The 26,267-nt window shown below is 34.5% G+C and overlaps 1 pseudogene; it reads right to left on the reverse strand.

Annotated features, from left to right (window-relative positions):
- Nucleotides 1-1,927: 1,927 nt before the first annotated feature.
- LOC132524346 (platelet glycoprotein 4-like) overlaps nt 1,928-26,267 on the reverse strand; it is a 47,422-nt pseudogene continuing 23,082 nt past the window's right edge.

The raw sequence follows: 26,267 nt of genomic DNA on the forward strand, positions 1-26,267 counted from the left end.
AAAGCACCGAGCCAATATCCCTGTGCCATGCGGCTGCTTCCCACTAGCTATCTACCTTACTACGTTTGTTAGTGTGTATATGTCCATGACTCTCTCTCGCCCCGTCACAGCTCACCCCTCCCCCTCCCCATAACCTCAAGTCCGTTCTCTAGGAGGTCTGCGTCTTTATTCCTGCGTTACCCCTAGGTTCTTCATGACATTTTTTTCCCTTAAATTCCATATATATGTGTTAGCATATGGTATTTGTCTTTTTCTTTCTGACTTACTTCACTGTGTATGACAGACTCTAGGTCTATCCACCTCATTACAAATAGCTCAATTTCGTTTCTTTTTATGGCTGAGTAATATTCCATTGTATATATGTGCCACATCTTCTTTATCTATTCATCCGATGATGGGCACTTAGGTTGTTTCTATCTCCGGGCTATTGAAAATAGAGCTGCAATGAACATTTTGGTACATGACTCTTTTTGAATTTTGGTTTTCTCAGGGTATATGCCCAGTAGTGGGATTGCTGGGTCATATGGTAGTTCTATTTGTAGTTTTTTAAGGAACCTCCATACTGTTCTCCATAGTGGCTGAACCAATTCACATTCCCACCAGCAGTGCAAGAGTGTTCCCTTTTCTCCACACCCTCTCCAGCATTTATTGTTTCTAGATTTTTTGATGATGGCCATTCTGACTGGTGTGAGATGATATCTCATTGTAGTTTTGATTTGCATTTCTCTAATGATTAATGATGTTGAGCATTCTTTCATGTGTTTGTTGGCAGTCTGTATATCTTCTTTGGAGAAATGTCTATTTAGGTCTTCTGCCCATTTTTGGATTGGGTGTAAGACTTGTTTTGAAGTTGTGATTTTCATACTAAGTATATTGCTTTTATTTTGATTGTATATATATATATATATTTTTTTTGTATATATTTTTTGAGGTTCCTAGGAAGGGAGGGAGGATGGAAACTATGGTTAAGTGGAAAATTACCCCCCGCAGGCCATACTTATTCCACGTATGTTTATTAAAGAAAGGCTTCCATTTAGGGGAGATAAGGTCAGACAGTCATTCCTCTATGTACAAGGGGCCACAGGCAGTAATGTCTAAAACACAGAGGCCTGAACCACCTCTACAGTTTTGCTAAAACTCCTACTGTCCACATTTACCTGATTTTTTCCTGTAAACTCTGAGTAATTCAGTTTTCCTGCGTTGAACATTGTTTTTCTTCAATTTTCTTGTACTGTTGTATTCAGTTTTAGTTCATGAATTGTAATCATTCATCAGGGCATCCACATTTAAACATATAGGTTGCACACCGTGATTTTGGACGGCATGTCTATATGCTACAATCCTGTTTCTGTATTAATATGTTATCTTCATTTTAAAATAGCATATTTATCCTATTTTATCTCTATCATTTACTGAGTTTTTATTTCTCATTAATTTCTAGGTTATTGAATTTTGCTTTTTATTTTCTTTTCTCTTGTAAATTTCAGTCTCCCGAAATATCTACCATTTTCATTTTTACATAACCTTTCCTAGTCAGTGACATAATAAATTGTTTGTGATTTCTAAAATAATTAGCTAGAAATAATCAAGAAATGAAAAGTTAGTACATATATAGCTTTTGTGCAACAGTCTAACTTTTCAAGGGAGACAATTTCATATTTTAGCCCATTCCTCCCAGAATAAACATGTAATATAGTGATATGCTTGATATTAATACGCCTTATTACTCATTCAGCCTTCATTTATATTTTAACTTACATTAAGCATCTCAAAACTTCAAGGATGTATTAAAAACATTAGTTGACCAGATATGTTCAGAAATATTTGCAGCCTCATTTATAACCTCTTTTTGATAAAATGAAAACAGCTAATATATAAACTACTGTTATTGAAGCTCTATATAATTTTTGTTATATACTTACTTATTTTACTTTGATCTTCATGCACAGTATGAAATCGTAAAAGCAGTAAACATCACCACACCAACACTCATTAAGATCATTTCTACCAGACCAAGGAGGTTTATTTTTCCAGTCACTTGATTTATGAACATTGCTCTCTTCTCATCACCAAATGGTGCCAGTCTGTAATCAAGTTAATAATTTTTAGCATTATTTGGGTAGTTTAGTGGAGCAAAATAGTCAAAACCCTCCACTTACGTATCAGTCTTTTTTCAAAACACTGCATACATTTTAGTCGTCTTTATCTGTAAGACAAACCAATGGAAGTCCTTTTGCATGTCAAACAAGGTAATAAATGCCAAGGTGGAATATTTAGAGAGAGAAATATAATCCTCTTCCCTTTAAACATGTTATATAGCAGTTTTCAATACACTGGCTTCACTGATCAATACAATGGTCTTACAGAAATATTTTCCAGTTTTCCAAATGATGTTTCCTAGTGACAGAGGGAAATGGCAAATATCAACAGTTTCCTTCCTCTAAAGGCTTATGAAATGCGTGTCCTAATTCTGTGCCTAATCAGTTCCATGATTCACACTAAAAATATCTTGTCAGGTAATAGATAAACTGCCTATACCTACTCAGACCTGCTCTTTATAAACTTGGTTGGCTTTTATTAGCAGTTCAGAATTCACATTGAGTTATTTGGAGTTTCACGTTTGCCTCTTTCCCATCACAGGCAGTATGACAAGAAATAGTGTTTAATAGATGCATTATGAAAATAATCTTAAGTGATGGGAAGTACTTTGTCGTTCTAAAATAAAAACACTGAAATCTAACATAATCCTGACATTTCTGTGTGTCTTGGTTCTCTCAAAATAATTAATTATATAATTAATAATGTATGAACTTGTCCATATGGGTAATGGAAACTCATACTTCAAATACTATACATACTTATTCAATTTTCAAACATCAAAAGCTTTTTCTATATACAAAGAAGTTTACTGCTTTTAGTGACTAATAGATTAAAAAATACTAACCTCGTTAAGCCAAAGAACAAGCATCCTATAGTCTGGGTCAGACCCTTTAATGCTCTGTTATACACACTGGAAATAATTATGAAAATTTATACTAATACATTACACATGTATAACAGAAATGTTAGTAATTACTAGTGTAAATGAATGTTCAGAAATTAGTTGCTTTTGCAACTAATTTTTGTTCCCTCTAATAAATCATTTACATTTTAATATGGATGTTTCTCAGACATCTTTCACTCTTATAAATCTTTCTAATACAGATTTCTAATTAAATTAACTTTTTCTAAGCATATATTTTCCCTTTCACAAATTATGCCAGGAAACTAAAATATGAATTCTAGAAACTATTGTCATGGAAATATTTGGACAGCTAGCAAAATGAGCAATGCCACCATATACTCATTCCAAAATGTGTTAAATACCATTTCAATAGAAAATATATATAATTCTAAATTACAAATTAAAGTTACAAGCATTTAATAATTATTTAATGACATTAAGCCAAAGAGAAGTTGACATTTTATGTTCTTTCCCCTTCCTTTCATAGATATACTCATATTCTTACCAGAAAATACTAAAAATCATAATGAAGCTCGTTCAAGAGACTCACTCAATTTTTCTTGCTGGCTTAACCAGTATATTGATCTGCAGCTGTTTTTCAAGTCATAAAGTAAATCCAGATACCTAAAAAGAGAACAGACTAAAATAATTACCCACTTCCTTTAAAAAAAAAGAAGTCTTTTATAAATCCAAAATTTATTTTTACTGTTATGTAGAACCTAAGGTGAAACTGTACTACTTGAAACTTATGAAATTTATTAAATAATTAATTGAACATATTAAATATCACATACATAACTCTCCATAATTAAATTTTATTTGTATATGCCTGTGCATATACAGATGTATATGCATATGCGTATACATGCACACACACAATTCCTTTTCCCAGCCTCGTGTCTAAACTTTAGTTAGATTTGTGATATTTTTCTGATCTGGTTTTGGAGGATCAATAACAACAACAACAATACTGATACCTAGAACTCATACAGTCAATTTAAATCCTGAGCTATGCATGTTCAACTATATATCAGCTAGAACCTGTGTATCATCAGTATAATTATAATACTACTTCTATCATTATTTAAACTGAAACATGCCTGCTAAAATTCTGGCATGTCATTTAAATTTTGAAAAGGAGAATATTAAAATAAATTAAAAGGTGAAACTGTTACACTATAGGAAATTTAATAGATTTTTTTCCTGACACTAAGTATAATAGATCTTGCCTCAAATGCACATATACCCATAAAATCTCTTTTAATCCTTTGTAATCTACAGTGTCAATTCATAAAAGCAATGCTTGTAGTTAAGTATAAAATGAGCATAAAATTGTAATTTATACCAAATTGTTTTAAGCCAGTTAGAATCATTCCATCATTGCTTTCCCTGACCTGTGAACAATTAAAAAGTCTATAAAATTCCACATGCTAAAAAACTAGGCTAGAATTACTGTGACATTTCATAAGCAACAATAGGAAGAGATCAATGTAATTTTCATTGAGGTAAAAGTAAGTAATTTATCAAGATTTTGATGTTATAAATATGATCAATAAATATGATTGAGAGAATGGAGATAATATAATTTTTCCCGCATTTTTAGAAAACAATATTAAACCAATCAGATCAATAATGTAGTTGCTTACAGGTTCAGCATCTAAGTACGTACTATGTTCTTCTTCATTTGGACTTAAGCCTTCAAAAGATTCTGTAATTTCAGGACTTGCATGTAAAAAATGAGGAAGTGAAATGTACACAGGTTTTCTTGAAAACAAGTTTTAACAGACAATCGGGATAAATCATTTTCCTCATTACACATACCTCTCAGAAAAGATTTCCTTGAAAATAAAGCTTTTTAAGTTAAAAAAGAAATGCAAATTTGGCTTTGAATACTAATTGGAGGGTCAGGGTAAGGGAAGATTATAACATCTAATCACTTTTGAACAAAAATAAAGTTTAAACTTCTCCTAGTAACCAGTCAATTGATGTCTGTTGTTCATCGCTTTGGTGTTTATTTTAAATATGCAAAGCTTAGCTGTTGAACACAAAGTTACAACCATATACCTCATGTTTCAGGCAGTAATATGTCTATGGAGTGAGAATTTATTGAAGAGGTTTTTCTCTCTTTACTCACACTAACTCCAACATGAAGTAGGTGAGCAAAATAAGATAGACTCCAAATTTCGTGTTTGAGTCAATTCTTCTTTCAGAGACATCCTAAAATATACTTATTTTTATTGACCATTTTCTAGGGTAGAAAAAGTTAGAAAAATGTCAGCTGGATAAATTGGGATGCAAAAAGTATTCTGGGAACTATTTTCATTTTACCCTAAATCTAAAAGGAGCACAGGGTTTCTGCACAGCAACGGAAACCATCAAAAATGAAAAGGCTACCTATGGGATGGGACAAAATATTTGCAAACCACATATCCCATTAGTGATTAACATCCAAAATATACAAGGCATTCACACAACTCAAAAAAATAAATAATCCAATTTAAAAATGCATGAAGGACCTAAAGTTATATTATCCAAAGTAGCACAGGGAAATATCAGTATGGTTTTACCTAACAGTAACTAAGTTTCGCAACACTGAAACAACTGGGAGCTTGAAAGCGGTACAAAAATCAGAACAAAAATATCCTACCATCACCCTAACTTTCTGCCCTTATTGCTTTCTCACTTTAAATTTCTAGTGGGAAGGAATCCCGGGTGAAGTTTACATTTTAAAGAATAATGCAAATTATGCCATGGATAGTGACCCTGAGAACTTGCACTCACCTTCTTTGCATTTGCTAACATCTAGCACACCATATAAGGTATAGTCTTTGGAGGTAATTGTTTCTGTGCAGAAACAATGGTTGCCTGGATTTTGAAGTGGAGATGCAAAAGCCCTGGATGGAAAAATGAATCTACACACAGGGATTCCTATCAGATTAATTTTGCCTTCAAACACAGCATAGAATGATCTAAACACAGACAAGAAAGAGCTTCATTCTGGGAAACTGAACTTCATTCTGGAGATCCATCTTTTCCTATTTTTAAATTTATATCATTGCTTTAACTTACAAAAATTAGATATAATCTTGTTAGAATTCATGCTTAAATCTTAGGGAAAAAAAATCTTGGGAAATTTTAAGGCTTAGCAGAACTGTACTTGAGTATGAGCTATTCTTATCTTTGTTTTCAAAAGCTTCTCAGATTATTTTTTGCTTATGAACTACCAGAGAGTATTTATATTGAAGACATTTCTCATAGTTAGTTTCCTCTATGGACTAAATATTTATATGACTCCCTCAAATCCTTTATTTTTGCCCAATTTAAATGAAATAAACATAAAGTTTCAATCTTCCAAAGCTTAATCCTGGAGAGAAAGGCTGCTCATTTGCTGGGGTCCATGCATGTGGGTGTTTATTGTATGTCTCCTACGCTCCATTGTTTACTACGTGTCCACCATAACCCCTAAGTTTGTTGTCTAAGCTGTGAGTCTGTTTCTGTTTTGTAAATAAATTCATTTGTATCATTTTTTTTTAGATTCTACATATAAGCAATATCACATGGTATTTGTCTTTATCTGTCTGGCTTATTTCACTTAGTATGATATCTCCAAGTCCATCCATGTTGCTGCAAATGTCATTATTTCATACTTTCTAATGGCCGAGTAATATTCCACTGTATATATGTACCACATCTTCTTTATCCATTCATCTGTCCATGGAAATTTAGGTTGCTTCCATGTCTTGGCTATTGTCAACAGCGCTGCAATGAATATTGAGGTTCATGTATCCTTTTGAACCACGTTTTTCTCCGGATATATGCCCAGGAGGGGGATTGCTGGATCATACGGTGGCTTTATTTTTAGTTTCTTAAGGAACCTCCATACTGTTCTCCATTGTGGCTGTACCAGTTTACATTCCAACCAAGAGTGTAGGAAGATTTCCTTTTCTCCACAACCTCCCCAGGCTTTATTTGTGGATTTTTTGATGATGGCCATTCCTATCAGTGTGAAGTGATATCTCATTGTAGTTTTGATTTGCATTTCTCTCATAGTTGATGATGTTGAGCATCTTTTGATGTGCCTCTTGGCCATCTGTTTGTCTTCTTTGGAGAAATGTCTATTTATATCTTCTGCCCAATTTTTGATTGGGTTGTTTGTTTTTTTGATATTTAATGATTTTTTTTTTTTCCGGTACGCGGGCCTCTCACTGTTGTGGCCTCTCCCGTTGCGGAGCACAGGCTCCGGACTCACAGGCTCAGCAGCCATGGCTCACGGGCCCAGCTGCTCCGTGGCATGTGGGATTTTCCCGGACCGGGGCACAAACCCATGTCCCCCGCATCGGCAGGTGGACTCTCAACCACTGCGCCACCAGGGAAGCGCAGCTGTTTTTTTGATACTGAGCTGCATGAGCTGTGGAAGATTTTGGACATTAATCCCTTGTTGGTTGCATTGTTTGCAAATATCTTCTCCCATTCTGTGAGTTGTCTTTTCGTTTTGTTTATGGTTTACTTTGCTGTGCAAAAGCTTCTGAGTTCAGTTAGGATTTATTTATTTTTCTTGTGATTTCCATTACTGTAGGAGATGGCTCAGAAAAGATATTGCTGTAATTTACATCAGAGAGTGTTCTGCCTATGTTTTCCTCTGAGAGTTTTATAGTATCCGGTCTTACATTTAGGTCTTTAATCCATTTTGAGTTTATTTTTGTCTATGGTGTTAAAGGATGCTCTAATTTCACTTTTTTTTAACATGTAGCTGTCCAGTTTTCCCAGCACTATTTATTGAAGATACTGTCTTTTCTCCATTGTGCAGTCTTGCTTCCTTTGTCATAGATTAATTGACCACAGGTCTGTGGGTTTATTTCTGGGCTTTCTAGCCGGTTCCATTGATCTATATTTCTGTTTTTGTGCCAGTACCATACTGCTTTGATGACTGTAGCTTTGTAGTATAGTCTGAAGTCAGGGAGCCTGATCCTCCAGCTTCGTTCTTCTTTCTCAATATTGCTTTAGCTACTCAGGGTCTTCTGTGTCTCCATACACATTTTGAAATTTTTGTCCTAGTTCTGTGAAAAATGCCATTGGTAATTTGATAGGGATTGCATTGAATCTGTAGATTGCCTTATGTAGTATAGTCATTTTGACAATATTCGTTCTTTGAATACAAGAACATGGTATATCTTTCCATCAGTTTGTGTCATCTTCAATTTCTTTCATCAGCATCTTATAGTTTCAGAGTATAGGTCTTTTGTCTCCTTCAGTAGGTTTATTCCTAGGTATTTTATTCTTTTTGATGAAATGGTAAATGGCGTTGTTTCCTTAATTTCTCTTTATGATCTTTCCTTGTTAGTGTATACAAATGCAAGAGATTTCTGTGTATTAATTTTGTATCTTGCAACTTTACCAGATTCATTGATGAGCTCTAGTAGTTTTCTGGTAGCATCTTTAGGATTTTTTATGTGTAGTGTCATGTCATCTGCAAACAGTGACAGTTTTACTTCTTCTTTTCCAATTTGGATTCCTTTTATTTATTTTTCTTCTCTGATTGCCATGACTAGGCCTTCCACAACTATGTTGAATAATAGTGGCAAGAGTGGACATCCTTGTCTTGTTCCTGATCTTAGAGGAAATGCATTCATCTTTTCACCATTGAGTACGATGTTAACTGTATTTTTGTCATATATAGCCTTTATTATGTTCAGATAGGTTACCTCTATAGCCACTTCCTGGAGAGTTTTTTTTTTTTTTTATCATAAGTGGATGTTGAATTTTGTCAAAAGCTTTTTCTGCATCTGTTGAGATGATCATATGGTTTTTATTCTTCAATTTGTTAACATGGTGTATCACACAGATTGATTTGCGGATATTGAAAAATCCTTGCATCCCTGGGATAAATCCCACTTTAGCATGTTGTGTTGTCCTTTTAATGTATTGTTGGATTTGGTTTGCTTGTATTTTGTTTAGGAATTTTGTGTCTATGTTCATCAGTGATATTGGCTTGTAATTTTCTTTTTTTGTGGTGTTTTTGTCTGGTTTTAGTATTAGGTTGATGGTATCCTCATAGAATGAGTTTGGGAGTATTCCTTCCTCTGCAACTTTCTGAATAGTTTGAGAAGGAGAGGTGTTAACTCTTCTCCAAATGTTTGATAGAATTTGCTTGTGAAGTCATCTGATCCCGGACTTTTGTTTCTTGCAAGTTTTTAATCAGTTTCAATTTCAGTACTTGTGATTGGTCTTTTCATATTGCTATTTCTTTTTGGTGCAGTCTTGGGAGACTGTACCCTTCTAAGAATTTGTCCATTTCTTCCAGATTGTCCAGTTAGTGACATATATTTGGTTGTAGTTGTCTCTTCTAATTCTTTGTATTTCTGTGGTGTTTGTTGTAAATTTTCTCCTTTTTCACTTCTAATCTTATTGATTTGAGCCCTCTCTCTTTTTTTACTTTATGAGTCTGGCTAAAGGTTTATCAATTTTGTTTACCTTTTCAAAGAACCAACTTTTAGTTTTATTGATCTTTTCTATTGTTTTCTTCATTTCTATTTCATTTATTTCTGCTCTGATTTTTATGATTTGTTTCCTTCTACTAACTTCAGGTTTTGTTTATTCTTCTTTCTCCAATTGCTTTAGGTGTAAGGTTAGGTTGTTTATTTGACATTTTTCTTGTTTCCTGAGGTAAGATTGTATTGCTATAAACTTCCCTCTTAGAACTGCTTTTGCTGCTTCCCATAGCTTTTGGATTGTCAGGTTTTCATTTTCATTTGTCTCTAGGTATTTTTTTAATTTCCTCTTTGATTTTTTCAGTGATCCATTGGTTGTTTAGTAGCATGTTGTTTAGCCTCAAACTGTGCTTTTTTACAGTTTTTTTTATTATAGTTAATTTCTAATCTCATTGTGGCTGGAAAAGATGCTTGATATAATACCAGTTTCCTTAAGCTTACCGAGGCTCATTTTGTGGCCCAGTGTGTGATCAATCCTGGAAAATGTTCCATGTGCACTTGGAACAGTATATTCTGCTGCTTTTGGATGGAATGCTCTCTAAATATCAATTAAGTCCATCTGGTCTAATTTGTGCTTTAAAGCCTGTGTTTCCTTTGGTCTTCTTTCTGGATGATCTGTCCATTGATGAATGTGGGGTATTAAAGTCCCCCACTATTATTGTGTTACTGTCAATTTCTCCTTTTATGGCTGTTAGTATTTGCCTTATATATTAGGGTGCTCCTATTTTGGGTGCATATATATTTACAATTGTTTTATCTTTTTGGATTGATCCCTTGATCATTATGTAGTGTCCTTCCTTGTCTCTTGTAACAGTCTTTAACGTCTATTTTGTCTGATATGAGTATTGCTACTCCAGCCTGAAGTGTGTCTCTTGTAGACAGCATATATATGGGTCTTGTTTTTGTATACATTCAGCAAGCCTGTGTCTTTTGGTTGGAGCATTTAATCCATTCACATTTAAGGTAATTATTGATATGTATGTTCCTATGACCATTTTCTTAATTGTTTTGGGTTTGTTTTTGTAGGTCCTTTTCTTCTCTTGTGTTTCCCACTTACAGAAGTTCCTTCAGCATTTGTTGCAAAGCTGGTCTGGTGATGCTGAATTCTCTTAGTTTTTGCTTGTCTGTAAAGCTTTTGATTTCTCTCTTGCATCTGAATGTGAGCCTTGCTGGGTAGAGTATTCTTCGTTGTAGGTTCTTCCCTTTTATCACTTTAAATATGTCATGCCACTCCTTTCTGGCCTGCAGAGAAAGCAGCTGAGAAATCAGCTGAATCAGTTTCTGCTGAGAAATCAGCTGATAATCTTATGGGAGTTACCTTGTATGTTATGTGTTGTTTTCCCCTTGCTGCTTTTAATATTTTTTCTTTGTCTTTAATTTTTGTCAATATGATTACTATGTGTCTCAGTGTGTTCCTCCTTGGGTTTATCCTGCCTTGGACTCTGTGCTTCCTGTACTTGGGTGACTGTTTCCTTTCCCATGTTAGGGAAGTTTCCAGCTATTATCTCTTCCAGTAATTTTTTGGGTCCTTTCTCTCTCTCTTCTCCTTCTGAGACCACTATAATGCGAACGTTGGTGTGTTTAATGGTGTCCCAGAGGTCTCTTAGACTGTCTTCATTTCTTTTCATTCTTTTTTCTTTATTCTGTTCTGCAGCAGTGATTTCCACCATTCCGGCTTTCAGCTCACTTACCTGTACTTCTCCCTCAGTTACTCTGCTATTCATTCCATCTAGTGTAGTTTTCACATCGGTTATTGTATTGTTCATCTCTGTTTGTTTGTTCTTTAGTTCTTCTAGTTCTTTGTTAAACATTTCTTGCATCTTCTTGATCTGTGCCTCCATTCTTTTTCCAAGATATTGGATCATGTTCACTGTCACTACTCTGAATTCTTTTTTGGGTAGATTGCCTATCTCCATTTCACTTAGTTGTTCTTCTGGGGTTTTATCTTGTCCCTTCATCTGGGACATACTTATCTGCCATTTCATTTGTCTAATTTTCTGTGCTTGCAATTTCCATTCTGCAGGATGCAGGATTGTAGTTCTTGCTTCTGCTCTCTGCCCCTTGGTGTATGAGGCTGTCAAAGCAGCTTATGCAGGCTTCCTGGTGGAAGGGTCTTGTTCCTGCCCACTGGTGGGTTGAGCTGGGATTTGTCCCTCTGGTGGGCAGGGCCATGCTCATGAAGACGTCAAGCAGCCTGTCTGCTGATGGTTGCAGCTGTGTTCCTGCCTTCTTCATTGTTTTGCTTGAGGCATCCCAGCACTGGAGCTTACAGACTGTTGGATCAGGTTAGGCCTTGGGGAGGAAATGGCAGCCTCCAGGAGGGTTCATGCCAATGAGTACTCACCAGAATTGCCACTGCCAGTGTCTTTGTTTCCACCATGAGCCACAGCTGCCCCCCACCTCAGCAGGAGGCCCTCCAATACTAACAGGTAGGTCTGGCCCAGAGTCATATGATGTCACTTTTCTGTAGGTCCTGCTTTTTTCTGTAGGTCCTGGTGTACCTGGGACCTTGTGTGTGCCCTCCAAGAGTGGAGCTTCTGTTTCCCCCAGTCCTGTGGAATTCCTGCAATCAAACACCATGGCCCTTCAAAGCCAGATTCTCTGGGGTCTCCTCCTCCCTTTGCCAGACCCCCAGGCTGGGAAGCCTGGCATGGGGCTCAGGACTTTCAATCCTGAGAGAGAACTTCTCTGGTGTTATTATTTTCCAGTTTGTGGGTTGCCCACCTGACAGGTATGGGATTCAGTTTTATAGCAGTTGTGCCCCTCCTACTGTCTTGTTGTGACTTCTTCTTTGTCTGTGGATGTAGGGTATCTTTTTTGGAAGTCTCTAGTGTTTTTTTTGTTTTTTTTTTTTGATGGTGGTTGTTCAGCAGTTAGTTGTGATTTGGGTGTTTTTGAAAGAAGGGGTGAGCTCACGTCCTTCTATCCTGCAATCTTACCAGCCAATCAACCCAGAAATTTGTACACATGTAATTTTTAAATCCTCCAGTAGCCACATTTAAAACTGATAAAAATATCAGTTATATTTTATTTAACCCAGTATATCCAAAATAATATCATTTAATGTATAATCAATATAAAAATTAACAAAATCTAAAGATCCAGTGTGTACTTTATACTTATAGCACATTTCAGTTTGTACCAGTCACATTTCAGGTACTTAATAGTGACAGGTTACTAGCTGCTACCATATTCAACAAGTCTGTATACTATACTATTCAATGGTATTCAATTTTGTATTCAATTTTCCCACTCCTTAAAAATAAATGAAAGTTTAAAAAAAAACAATGGCAAAATCACATGTTGTTAAAACTGTGATTGTGTTTTTCTATCCAATCAGTAGAGTGGCAATTTCCTTACCTTGAGCTTCCTTTACAAGTTCTTTTGGTAAATGTTCTTACTGTCGATTGTGATTCATTCACCTAACCTTATGCTGATTAATGCTTTTTAAATCATTTATTGAAGTTCTCTCACTAAACAGAATTTTATGCAAATAGTTTGAAAATGTATACATCAAAATAAAAAGGGCATTTTTCGAGTTTATTGAACCTCTACAATTGTTAAGATCCGTGGCACACACTGGATATAAGAAGAAATAACTAGATAATTCCTCCATTTACTCCACAAATGAATATCAGTAAAATGAGCCACCACTGAATGTGTTTGTTCAAAACAGTAAGATGGGCATTGTCTACAACTGCCTTCCAACACCTTAGCCATTAAAGGAAAATAATGCATCAAAAAGCCTTAAAAATCATCTGAAGTATTATCGAAGATTATGTCATAATGACACCATAAAGTATGTCATAATGACACCATAAAGGTCATGACCGTAAGATAGTGGATACTAGCAGGACTCTTTTTTTAAAAAAATACATTCAAATGTAAATCAATATTTTCATTTTATGTCTCTTTAAGCTTATTAAAGAAGGTATAGGAAGTACTTCTAAATCATGATAAAAATGTTGGAATTTTTCCATTTTATCAGTCTATTTTCCTAGTGCTATAACCAACAGTCTCTCTCACACAGATTCTGTCTGAGTCCCTGGCCTGTCCAAACTACCCCTGCTCCTTGTTTGTTTTACTTCTATTTTCCTCTTAGATACTTTTAACTTCATGCCTGATGCTCATATATTTATATTATGGTCATTAATGAATCCTCCAATTCCTGTTTTAAAACTTCACTACTTCTTAGTTTTGGACAAAGTTTTTAAATACATTTTTTAAACTCATAATAAATACTATTTAAAAGAAGCACAGTATATTTTTCTCTGTATCGAAGGATTGAAGTTTATTCTTAGGAAATTACTAAAGTTAGTGGTATTGGGACACCTTTATTGGTATTGGGACATTATTCACAGAAATGCATCACTTGGAAAGGAATTTCTTCACCCATCCCCATGGCTCAAAGCTCTGCAAATCAATCAATCAGTGGTTTTGCTGTTGTTGTTTTTTTCCTAGAAGAGTGTTAACAAAATTAAACATGCAAAACTCAGCAATACCTTTGTGAAAATGAACATTCCCTGTGTTTCCTTTTTATTCCCTACCTTTTACATAACTTTGTTTTAACATTTTTCATCTTCATTATATATTTTCCTATAAAGTATTGCCTCACCAGCTTTGTAAACATTATGCTCTGCTTCTGTTGATATTTCTTAGTAGCTGAAAGCTCGCCTCTGATTTTAATTACCTAATTTTGATTCCCCTTGCTTTTTAAACCTTAATTCTTAAACTAATAGGCATATGTGTACTTTGCTTTTCTTCAAGGAGAATAATAAGTTGGATCTAACTATACTTTAAATCTAATTTCATAGCACCTTCTTTCTTCCCAACTCTAATTCAGAATGTTCATTTGTGCATACATTTTTCATGGTTAGTACCTTGGTTAGTAAGTATGTAACCTTGTTTTTGTTGCTTCTGTTGTTCTTTTCTCTGTAATTCTGATCATCTTATTCAAAATAGATGGCTCTACTTGCAAATTCACTGATTCTTCTTCATATTGAAACCTCCCCTTGGATGTATGTTTACCTTTTGTAATTATATTGATTTTTAAATTCTTTCAGTTTTAAATTATTATCTATACAGTATATACAAAACATGTGAACAGTAACTACTACTCTAAGTTTTTCTAACCCCTTACTTCTGCGGCCAGGAAGGCAGTTAATTAAGTAAAGTTTTTACAAAGCAAACATTTCCCTAGGAATGCAGTAAAGGTTTATCCTCAGTGGTTAATCTTGAGAAATTCAGTCACATTAGACAGACATTTACTAAGCCTGTATAAGAACAGAGATTCTGAACTATGTTGTAGGGATATAAAGACAGGTAAATGCATACCCCTCCAGAACATTGTAGGTACGATGGTGGATTTATGGGAGAAAGGAGGTGATTTCACTGTGATTATTACCACAAAAGAAATGCCCTTACCTGTACCATTAATCATGTCACAATCGCTTGCCCACTAAGAGACATGCCTTAGGAATAAAAAAAAAAAGGAAATGAACATTGTCATTCCAAGAACACCATATCACATTATTTTGTCTATTATAATTCAGTACTTCTGCTAAAATAATAAATATTGATTAGACTAGATGTGACAAATGCTAAGTTTAAGAAATATTCTAAATCATTTGGTCTATGTTTTGTTTGACGTTTTCATCTTGTTGAGATAAATGAAGTGCCTGTTACCATTAAGTGGCCAGATTATACAATAAAAACTGCCAAATGTTGTTAGTTGGAAACAATTTGGAGCAGCCAGAGTTCTTCAAAAAAGGTTGAGAAATATTTATCAGAAATTTAGATCTCTTCTTAGGTTAAGTTTTTTTTGTTGCAATGGGAGAAGTGGATTGTATCATAGTATGTTTAGTGTTCAACTGAATAGGAGGAAAATATTAAGTGGATAACTGATGCAAACTCAGTATGAGGGAGAAGAGGGCAGTGTGGAGGAGGACAGAAAGAAGCAGATGTTTGATCAATAGCTATTGGAAACATGCAGATAATCAATTTGTACTTTTCCCCTCTTTTAACTCTTGCATGAACTGACATTAAAGTAGGACAAAGTTTATTAATTTATACTTTGGTGTCTACTTAAGATGTTTGTATTGTTTCCTGGTATATATACATATAACAGTAGAGATAGTTTGCCACTTTTTGATGATGGGAAACAGGTTTTTCAAACTCCTAACATACCATCCAGTAAGATGTCAAGGCAAGCTGTTGCTTCTTTTTTAAACAGAGTAAGCTATTAATCATGCTCAGTCTTGCCATGGTCAGTTAAATTAACCTTATCATAATCTTAAACTCATGTGAAATTCTTACTCCAATTAGGAGCATATAGTAACTCTCCTCAAAACCTCTCTGTGATATTGAAATGGAAGAAATGCTCACTTTCGTCAGTATACAAACACTATGTGATATCCCCTAAAATGAGCATTTAGAAGTGTTTGTTTTCCTCCATTAGACTTTTCTATAAAAAAAAAATGTGACTATGGACTCTGTAGAAGAAAAAGGGTTACATGAGTTAGTATTTAACTGTTTTATGCAAATTTTAGATAGGAACTCAGTGTGAGGTAATGGTTACTTAATAAAAAGATTTCATCTCTTTTGATTTTGATTACTTTATTCTTCGTCAAGAAGTCACTGATGTAAAACTCATTTTAACTTTGAGGAGAAAAGGCTTTTTCTTGATATTTATTGGGATTCTTCCTGTTTTAGATATATGAATAAGGTGTCTCCAGATAAACAGTCAGGAGCTAGGGAGAAGTAGGAAATCATGGCTATATGAACATATCTCATTCTACTGCTACTTCACAGGAGGCGTGCTGTCTATCAAGTTTAATATGTCAATGTTAGAGCAGGACATAGTAATTCCATTTTCATATTGATAAAGTTTTAAAAAGCTGAGTTATCAATATATAAAATTATTTCAAGAAAAATTTGAAGGGGAAAGCCATGAAAGCATTGGCATGGATTCATTTAGCTTTCATCTTTATGGACATATTTAGTCATGTCCCTGGAATGAACAATTTTTATATTTCATGCTCAGTAAAGAAATAAAACAACAGTAAGATATATTTTCCTACCTGTTGGATGATAAGTTGACATTTTGACTTTCTTCCTTTTCATTTGCAGTTATGTAATTGTATGAGTGCACAATAACGCTGGTTATGCAGCAGAGATGGAAGCAGTCCCTTTAGATTTCTTTATGTAAGAGACCCTGTGCATAAAGGTCAACCCTCAAGTGGGGCTGATACTCAGCACCTATGCACTAGTAGGACCGGTCGTCGCAACTAAAGGGTTAACGCCTGGCAGAACGGGAGTTTCTAGGACTGAGATACAGGCAGATCTGTTCCATAGGTTGGTGCCTGTGCCTTACCAGTTGTTAAACAAGTTTCTTGCCTGCCTTAGAGTATCCTAGTGACACACACACACTTTGTGTGAATACTTACTTTATGCCTTTAAATGTGTCAATTATGGCAATATGGCTTATGTAGTCTTTTCCATTGAAAACTTTATAAACTCCATCTGAAGTATTGTGTTCTGAAAAGATATGTACAAGAAAAAATTACTTCTAGAACAAGCCATATTTTCCAAGTTATAAAATATGTAATTAACTCACTTTTGCATTTCTCAAACACTGGTTGTTCATAATTATTTTATGTGATTTGAAATATATATGCAATAAAGTTTTTAAATTATTGGTCTTTCACATTTTAAAAAGACAGAATGTAAAAGGTGCCTAGAAATAGCTGTAGATGCTGAGACAAAGGTAGAAAATAAATATCAGAAACTGACGTGATCGAACTCCAGCACTCTTTGTTGTAATTAAGCCAGAAAGGCCATTGTGATCACTACTCCTATTATATTGAGATGAGGGGATAGTGAACAAAACCTACGAGAACAATGACAGATTTCTAGAAGTTTTCTCAATGTTATGATCTCTAATAAGTGGTTACTAAAGATTAGGTACATAGAATTAAAAACAGAATTAGCCAAGGAAAGAAGAGTATTTGAGTTAAATAATAGTAACTGAATTCATTATTCCTCAAGGCTTTCTATACTTATATTTAATTGATAAATAAGCTTGCAATCCTAAAAACCATCTAAAATATAATAACAGCAATGAATTAGAAAATATAACAAATATCTCATATAGTGACAAGTGAAATCATACTCAGTTTTTCAGTTCAGTAGTCATCTTGTTCTATTCGTGACTCATAATGTTAAGCTATAACTAAATACATCACCAAGTTCACATTTTAAAAAATCTCCTAACTGCCATTTCATGACATTTATAGATTACTAGGAGTTCATATCAACTAATTTTATGAACATATGACATTGCTGAGTTATCATTCTCATGTAAATTTTGAGTAACTTTTAAGTTTACATTAAAACAAATTTGTAAGAGGTCTAGAGAAGGAGGAATGATATGATAAATACATTTAACACAAATATATGGCATTAAGCTTGATTATTTATAGATAGGAAATCAAAGCCAAAACTGTATTCAAAGCCTTACCAGCTTACCATCTAATTTTAGACAATTTATGTATTTGTCAAAGAATGGAAACTTGATTAAATGTCAGCTTCTTAATTTTAATTGTTAAATTCAGATACGTAAATTTTCCCAACTAGCATAGCTGAGTTCATGTGAGATAGAGACTTTTAAGTAATTAGAATATGTATTCCCAGATCAGAAATACACACTAAATAATAAAATTATGAATTGCCAATGCAAACATATTTATCCAGTTAAAGTTTAACAATATCGACATTCATATTTGGTACTCACAGGATAAAACACACCAACTGTAGTAGTAATAGGGTGTGGAATCGAGCTCAAGAATGGATCCTTATAGCCCCACAATAGTTCTTTCAAACTTCTCTTTTGAAACATAGAAGAGCTTGATCTTTTGATAAGTAAATTGAGTACTCCTTGAATAAATACATTTGGATAGAGATGGGGTGCAGTCTCCAAAAATGAAATCACGGTTTAAGACACCAAGTGCAGTATCAGATTTTTAACAAATAAATGGAAAATACTAGAATTTAGCTTAATAAAAGAAAGGGCCATAATTCAAAATAATGCCGTAAGAACACATTGTCGTAAAAATGACAAAATAAATAATATCTAATGATAGCTCTAATCATGAGATTAATTACAGTGGATTCTAGAGATTTCAAAACCAATAATTTCGCTGTTTGTCTACTCACTGCTACAGCCAGATTGAGAACAGTGAAAGTGTCCTTCTCGGTTCCAACTGACAGTGAGGGTTCAAAGATGGTACCATTGGGCTGCCGAAAAGAGACTGTGTGGGTCTCGGAGTCCCACGTTATATTTTCCTTGGCTAGATAACAAACTCTGAAAAACAAAAGTAAATAAAATTCAAAATAATTGTTGCCAGTGAACGTTAAGTCTCAAATGCTGTTTATTCATGCAACAAATAATTTTTGAGTGCACAGACTATGTCAGAAATTAGGCTAAACAAGTAGGTTAAAATGATCAGTAGGCCAATGCTGAGCCTCTAGCAAAGTTGAGAAGAGGAATCTTAGATGTGCATAGCAGAGGAGAGGGAATACGTGTTATTATAGTGGGTTACACAGATTCTGTGGGAAAACACAGAACAGGAACAAACCAGGCTTGGGTTGGTTGTGGTGGGGATAATGGACAAGATAGGAGACTGGGATTGACATATATGCATTATTGATACTATGTATAAAATAGACAACTGATAGGAACTTACTGTACAGCACAAGGAACTCTACCTGATGCCCTGTGGTAACCTAAATGGGAGGGAAGTCCAAAAGGGAGGGTATCTGTATGTGTATGGCTGATTCATTTTGTTGTGCAGTGGAGGCTAACACAGCATTGTAAAGCAGCCATACTCCAATAAAAATTTTAAAAAAAAAGATACAATTCCACATAAGTGGTCTGAATGACAAAGAGAAGTTTAGTTGGGTAAAATAGCGTAGAAAATAGCATGTATTAGGTAAGAAGTAGGAACTAGGTGTAATTTTAGAAATGCAGATGTTTCAATATAGTTGGTTTAAGGAGTAAGGAGAGTGGTGGAAATAAAGCGACTGTAATAGGCAACATCTGGAACGTAAAAGGGTTGCATCCCATACTTAAATGTTTAGCTTTTATCCTGAGAGTCAGGAGGAGACAGCAGAGAGGTTTAAACAGGGGAACAGTAAGAGCACGTTTTCCTATATTAGAAAGACTGTTCAAAGTGCACAGACTTTCCTGTACTGGCTTTCCCATAATTTCCAGTATTTTAATGAGAATTAAAGATAGCTAATGGAATACAATTTCCACTTTGGAGATCAGTTCTTCTCCATCCCTGCCCCATATACTGTATACTCATTAGTTCTAAGCTCCTGGAAAATACCAACTACTTTTTAGGAATGAGGTGAAGGGTGATTATTATGGAAGAAAATCTTTTGCAAGTACAAGATATTTACTGAGATGAAATAGGGTATTGATTGCTCTATCATATATTTGAATGTCTGCTTTGTGAGGCTACGGTAGATATCTGTTGTTATCTAACTAAGGTAAAGACTGAAAAAACATGAAACTGAAGTGTAAAAACCAAAGCAAACCAAAGAAAACCTGACCTGATTTCAATCAGGTATAATAAAAAAGTAAATTCCTATAGGATAGGTATTATGTGTGTTTTGTATCCCCAAGCACTGTCTGGTATATGGTAAGTACTTGGTAAATATTTTTGAATAAATAAATAAATTAATTGTTCATATTCTTTAAAAAAGGAATTCACAAAAGATAGAAATATCTTATTTCTAATATAATTTCATCAAAGCTTTATTATTTACTATTCTTGGAGTACTGTAGACATACAAAGAATATAAAAATCTGAAACTGCCAGGACAGTCTATTAGTAGTCAGTTACTCTTTTCTCTTAGATAATTGTATTTTAAACTTAGGTTACATATTATTAACATTTAAAATTAAAATGCTGTAATTTTCAGGAAGATTGATATATATGTAGTAGTTGAAATAATAGCAAAAATAATTGTGACCCAAATTCTAGTTTACTTGGTTGTACTTACAACGCTATACCAGTAGATGGCACTCACTAAGGGAAAAATCCTTCAAACTGAGGCCTGTGCTTAGAATGTACTTTTAAAGAGAGAACATCATCACTCAATTTTTGGTTTAAAAATGAGAATATATACAGCTTTTAGAAAGTGTTGGTTAATAAGGTCAAGGGGAGGAATTTGCCTCAGATTTAGCCCAGTATTGCTTTCTATGTACGCCTGTCAAAGCAAAGTAACTTAAATTATTATTATTTTTTATGTTGGATCTGAGAATATTCTGAAGGAGGTACCAGGTCTTCACAGAAATGGTCTAGGTTGGAATATATATCATTACGATCTCAATCCAGGCAATTTTATGCTTTGACCCATGTCACATCTTGTCAATCAAAGTTTCATCAAGCTCACTTTAGCAGCCAAAAGCCAAATAAGCCTGTGGTTCTGTTTGAGGAGAGACATCCTCCTCCACTTAGAATTTCAACTGAGTTCAGGGTGTAACTGGTGGAGAGGCAGGATCACCTCAACACGCGGAAGACTCTCAAACTATTAACTTTTTCTGAAAAGTAAACAGTCGTTTTCCCATTATTTAAGGCATCCAAGCAGACTCTAAGGACTCTGTTTTGTTGACATCATGAGAGAAGATGACTCATAGTTGATCCTAATTTCCTTTAACATTGTCATGTAAATAGGAGTTTATTGGTTATGTACTTTAGCTGCAAATCCAACTTCTCTAACCCTCAGTTCATTGCTTCTCCAAGTAAATCATATATCTAACCCACCCTGCTTTCATCCCAGATAGAGATAGGTTAAATCCTCTAAGAATACAATTTATATAACCTATCAAGCAAGACTAGGACAGGATTCAATATTGTGTTTATGTTTTCCCATACTCCAATTAATATCCTTAAAGGTAAAATCATAACCCCTCCAAACAAACAAAAAATTAAACAAAAACTGTGATGAGTTCTCAAATTCTAGAAACTATTCTCTTTTCTTGCATGTGGTCAGTTCACAGAGTTGTGATTTTTAAACAGTTACGCCTAGATTCTTATTAGGTCATATGTGAATTCTAGATTTTCATAGGTACACATCGTAGCTACAACATTTTTTGAACAAGATATTCATATAGGCTTTTGATAATGACATAGAACTATAAGACCCTGAAAAAATAAAAATATTTTTGAAGGTAAGATTTTTTTCTGTAACAATGAAAACCAAGTCTTCTTTGACAGAGTTGTGAATAGTCGCAGACCTGTGCCTGAAGACGAGATGTGGGGATAATTACTAGAACAGAATAGGTACCAAGGTGCTCTGCAGCTTATATATCATGTGCTGCGGCAGCAGGCATCACCCTTCCAACTACTGTTATTTCATTATATTTGAGTGTGAGTTGTCAATCTAGAAACATATTAATGCATGGAGAGGAAAGAAATTATATAATTGTAGAATATCTGAAACAGATAAGAAAGTTAAACTATGAATTAGAAGAAACCATTATAAATAGGAAATTTTGTAATAATGCTTGATCATAGTGTATAACTAGTTGTAATTATTCTTGAGGAAAACATCACACATTTGTATAACAAATGATATAGCAGGATTTAACTCTGTTCCCATATGGGCACCATAAATGTATTCCTAATCCTTGGTTAGGTTTAGTGTTTTTAGCACCTCAATCTTTCCTTTCCTTACTTTGGTAGTTAGAAAAGACACATAGTCTAAAATTTAGATAGAAGAAAATGTACTCAACAGTCTAAGAGATCTCAGTCCTAAGTTTGTATGAATATGGTAAATCACTTCAAATCCCCTGGTATCAGTTTTTTAAATTTACAATTGAAAAGTTCTGGCTAATTATTTTCCCTTAGTTCTTATAGTTTAAGAATGAGTTCAAAAGTCTATTAAACTGTTAAGGCATGTAAGATAAAGGTATAGCTTATTTAGTCTCAGTACTGAAGAAAATATAAGAATGGAACTATTGAATAAATACAAATACCCTTAAGACCTGGAAAATAGTTTGAATAGAAGTCCTTAGCAGGTATTGTAGTTAGGTAGAATCAGTTTAATGCTGCGGTTCTCAGAACTGAGTGTGTATTGAAATCCCCCAGAGTATTTGTAAAACTCATTGCTGAGCTCCAAAGCAAGAGTCTCTGATTCATTTGGTCTAAGGTGGGGCCTGAGAATTTGCATTTCTACTTAGTTCCCAGGAGATGCTGATGTGGCTGGTTCAGGAGCCACCCTTGGAGAACCACTCATATAACCTACGCTTTCAGTTTTAGGATTTTAAAGTGCTCTCGTTTTAAAATTGTGATAGATTTTTTTCTATTTAGCATGCATATTTTAGACTTGTTGAGAATATATGCCACAAGTGTAAAACTCCTGTAACTTCCTAAATGTAGGGCAGTTAATTGATGCTGGTAAATTCATAATAAAATATATATTTCTTATCATCATTAAATCCTTAGATTAGGGTTTTATATAGGCAGAAACAAAAATTTCAGTGTATATTAATGGCAAGAAAAGAACAAGTATATTCTAATACAATGGCAGTTGTCAAGTGGAAGCTTTTTCAGAAATACATATGGTCAAGGAAAGAGTGCCACTTATTATGGGGACTCGTTCACCTGTACGTGTAAGGACCTCTTTGCTTAACTTTAATTTTGCTGCTGTTAACTGCCACTCCCTCTGGATTCTGCACATCGAAGATTCAGAACTGTCTGTAAACTTCTGTGCCTGTTTTAACCCAATTTTTAAAAGCAATTGTACCTTCATCAAGGACAGCTTCCTATGAAAAAGAAAACAAGTTTGGGTTATTTCTTTGTAGTAGGTACGGGCACTTGTTGGAGTTTAAAACCTTTAATTATTCAATAAAAGGACTAAGCTCAAGTATCTTGCTCATGAGAACCTTTGTAACCTGCCATATGTTTGCAACAGAAATGTTTTCAACAAATTATGATAGCAATCTCTTTTAGTTAATCTTATACAAAGAGAATCTGTGTGTAATATTGCAGACATGTTTGTTGATTGTAAGGCCAACCGTTGGCAAGCTTTAGAGTGACTTTATGTGAGAGTTCACAATTTACTAAGGAAATTTTATTAAACCTTTTCCAAAAAGTTCTTATCAGCTTGAACATTAACTTCTGCCCTCAGTGAGTTGGACTGAGAAGGCAAAACAGAAAAACAGAGAAAAATCTAGTGGTATTGGAAGCTTTTTCTCTTTTTTCAAAAGTTGGATACTTCAGGGAGAAGTCACTTAACATTTGTTAGATTAAGAAAAATACAAATTTGACTTTTCTCCTTCAAAATCCTGCTCAGTGTGGCTTCCCTAATTCTCAATATATTTACAGCAACCTGTTAGTACATGTTTCCAAAAATTACAACAGTCTAATTCAGTACAATTAAGTTACTACTTTTTAGATAAAAGGATGAAGGAAAATTTCCTTTTATTCTTTTGTGAAATCCATTAAAATAATTCATGCCCCTTGTATTAATGATAGACAAACAAAAAAATACCAATGACAGAATCAGAAAACCCTACATTAGAAATCTCTCCTGTGCTTCAGGAGCTGGGACTGAGTGGAAAGTCACCAAACCCCTTGGGTCATTTTCAGTATCTGTAAAACGAGGGAGTTATCATAGATGCTCTCCTGGATTCCTTGCAAGGCTTTCACTCTCTGGGCAGGAAGCCTCTGGAGCTCTAGTAGCTAACGCAGACAAAGGTGACTTTGTAGCAGGCAGTGTTTCCAAGTAAGTACCTTGGGAGGGATGCCCAGGTATAAAGTTCCAACTTACCTTAGTGCTAGAAGAAGAGGGAGGAAAGTATTTCACACAAAATGAACCTAATCAGACCCATGAACACAGGGACAATCTGATTTCTTTGTTTCCTTCACCTGCAAGCATCAATTCATAGAATGATGGATCAGGAAATGATGGATCAGGAAAGGACATTGAACATTAGCACATTTTCTAGGAGAGCGTGCTAAGGCTCTGAGAAACCAGGTGTCTGGCCCAAGGTAACCAGGCAAATACCTAGAAGTAGAATCATGATGAGGATCCTAGTCTCTGACCCTTAGGCTGGTCCTCTTTTACACCGTGTTTTTACTAATTTTTTTGTTTCTGTCATCTCTGCACTTAGTTGGTAGAACTCAAATTGAGTTAGCTGTCTTCAGGATACTTTACTTATTGCTTAATTTAGAAAATAAGGGGAATCCTTAGAGAAGAACAGGGCATTGGGTATAATGCCTTTACAAAACCCTGTGCTGTTGCGATCCTTTTACACTGGGTACATTGGAGCTGCTAAAGCAATGTGAGACCTTCTTAATTTTTACAAGCAATTGTCCTTGGAAATCTTTTTATTTGCTCCTAAAATGTCTTATTTCCATAGCAAGCCCAAAATTAAGACAGAATTGCACATAGATAAAGTATTATTGCTATTCCTCTAAATGTAAAGATGTTTACCCTAAATGATCAGAGTGTTATAGCTGAAATCTATATGGAAGCTGAAAGCTATGTTAATTTACCCATTTCAAGAGACTTTATGAGGGGAAAACACACATGAGCATACACACATACACATGATTACTCTCACACTATAGAATCTTAAGGACTAATACAATATTAAGTGTTTATCATGTACCTCTGAAGGTACATATTTATTTCAGTTTTTAATGAGAGGAACACAGTATATGTTTATATTGAAAAGGCACTGTGATAGAATGTACTTGGCAGGACAGAAAACTCCCTAACTATCATGCTTGTGCATTTAATATCAAAAGGCATCATAAGTGTATCATGCTTTTTCTTCTAAATGTCATGAATCATTTTGCCTTGTTTGTTCATCTGGAGACATAGATAGATAGATAGATATTTTTTTTTTAATGGGAAATTTGAGACACAAAGAGTTGAAATCAGTGCATGAATTATCAGCTGTTAGAGATAGGGTCATCTAACCCCATCCATTTTTTTTACAGATTGAAGTGGGTCCTAGAGAAACAGATGTCTGATTCAGTGTTGTATGATAATTTAGTAGTAGGTAATGGAGAATCAGGCCTTTTACTCCAATCTTGTGTAGTTTCCATAATACCATGATTTGTTCAGAGACAAAGAAAAAAATATTGAAGCAGTCAGAACAGAAATAAATTTCTTCTGATCGTAACACTACCGTATGTATTAGAAAATTGTATTGGCCTACTTGAGTACTAAGACTAATTTTATCTCCAGTTCCTTTAGTTTTAAAAGGAGGAAAAGTTTTTATGTCCTTTGTGAATTTAAGAGGCCTTGATTTTAAATTGACCTTGGGCTATCTGGTCTATTTTGCACATCTTTCACTAAATTTGAAGTACAAAGGTGATAAATATGTGTACAGAAAAAGTAATATAATTTAAGATCCTCTCACTTGCCTGAGAAGTGCATCAGTATGTGTCTCTGACTTTAAATGTTCAGATTATCCAGCCCTAGTAATAACTGGATTCCAGCCTGATGACTCTTATGTGGCATGGTCTGCAGCTGCATTGAAAGCCATTTACCTTGAAACTTCTCTTTGCTACATTAATTTGAAAGCAGATGTTTGGGAGAATAGTATCTTCTATCTAGTCACATGGTCACTTCATTATTGCTGTTACAGGAAAACAGTACTCATCAACATGATGGTCAACTTTAGTGTAACTATTTAATATCTTCTTATGCGTGAAGTGTATAGAATACATTTGTAAAAATATATATATATC

This window comes from Lagenorhynchus albirostris, chromosome 8 (assembly GCF_949774975.1).
Source record: "Lagenorhynchus albirostris chromosome 8, mLagAlb1.1, whole genome shotgun sequence".
Classification (NCBI taxonomy): Eukaryota; Metazoa; Chordata; class Mammalia; order Artiodactyla; family Delphinidae; genus Lagenorhynchus; species Lagenorhynchus albirostris.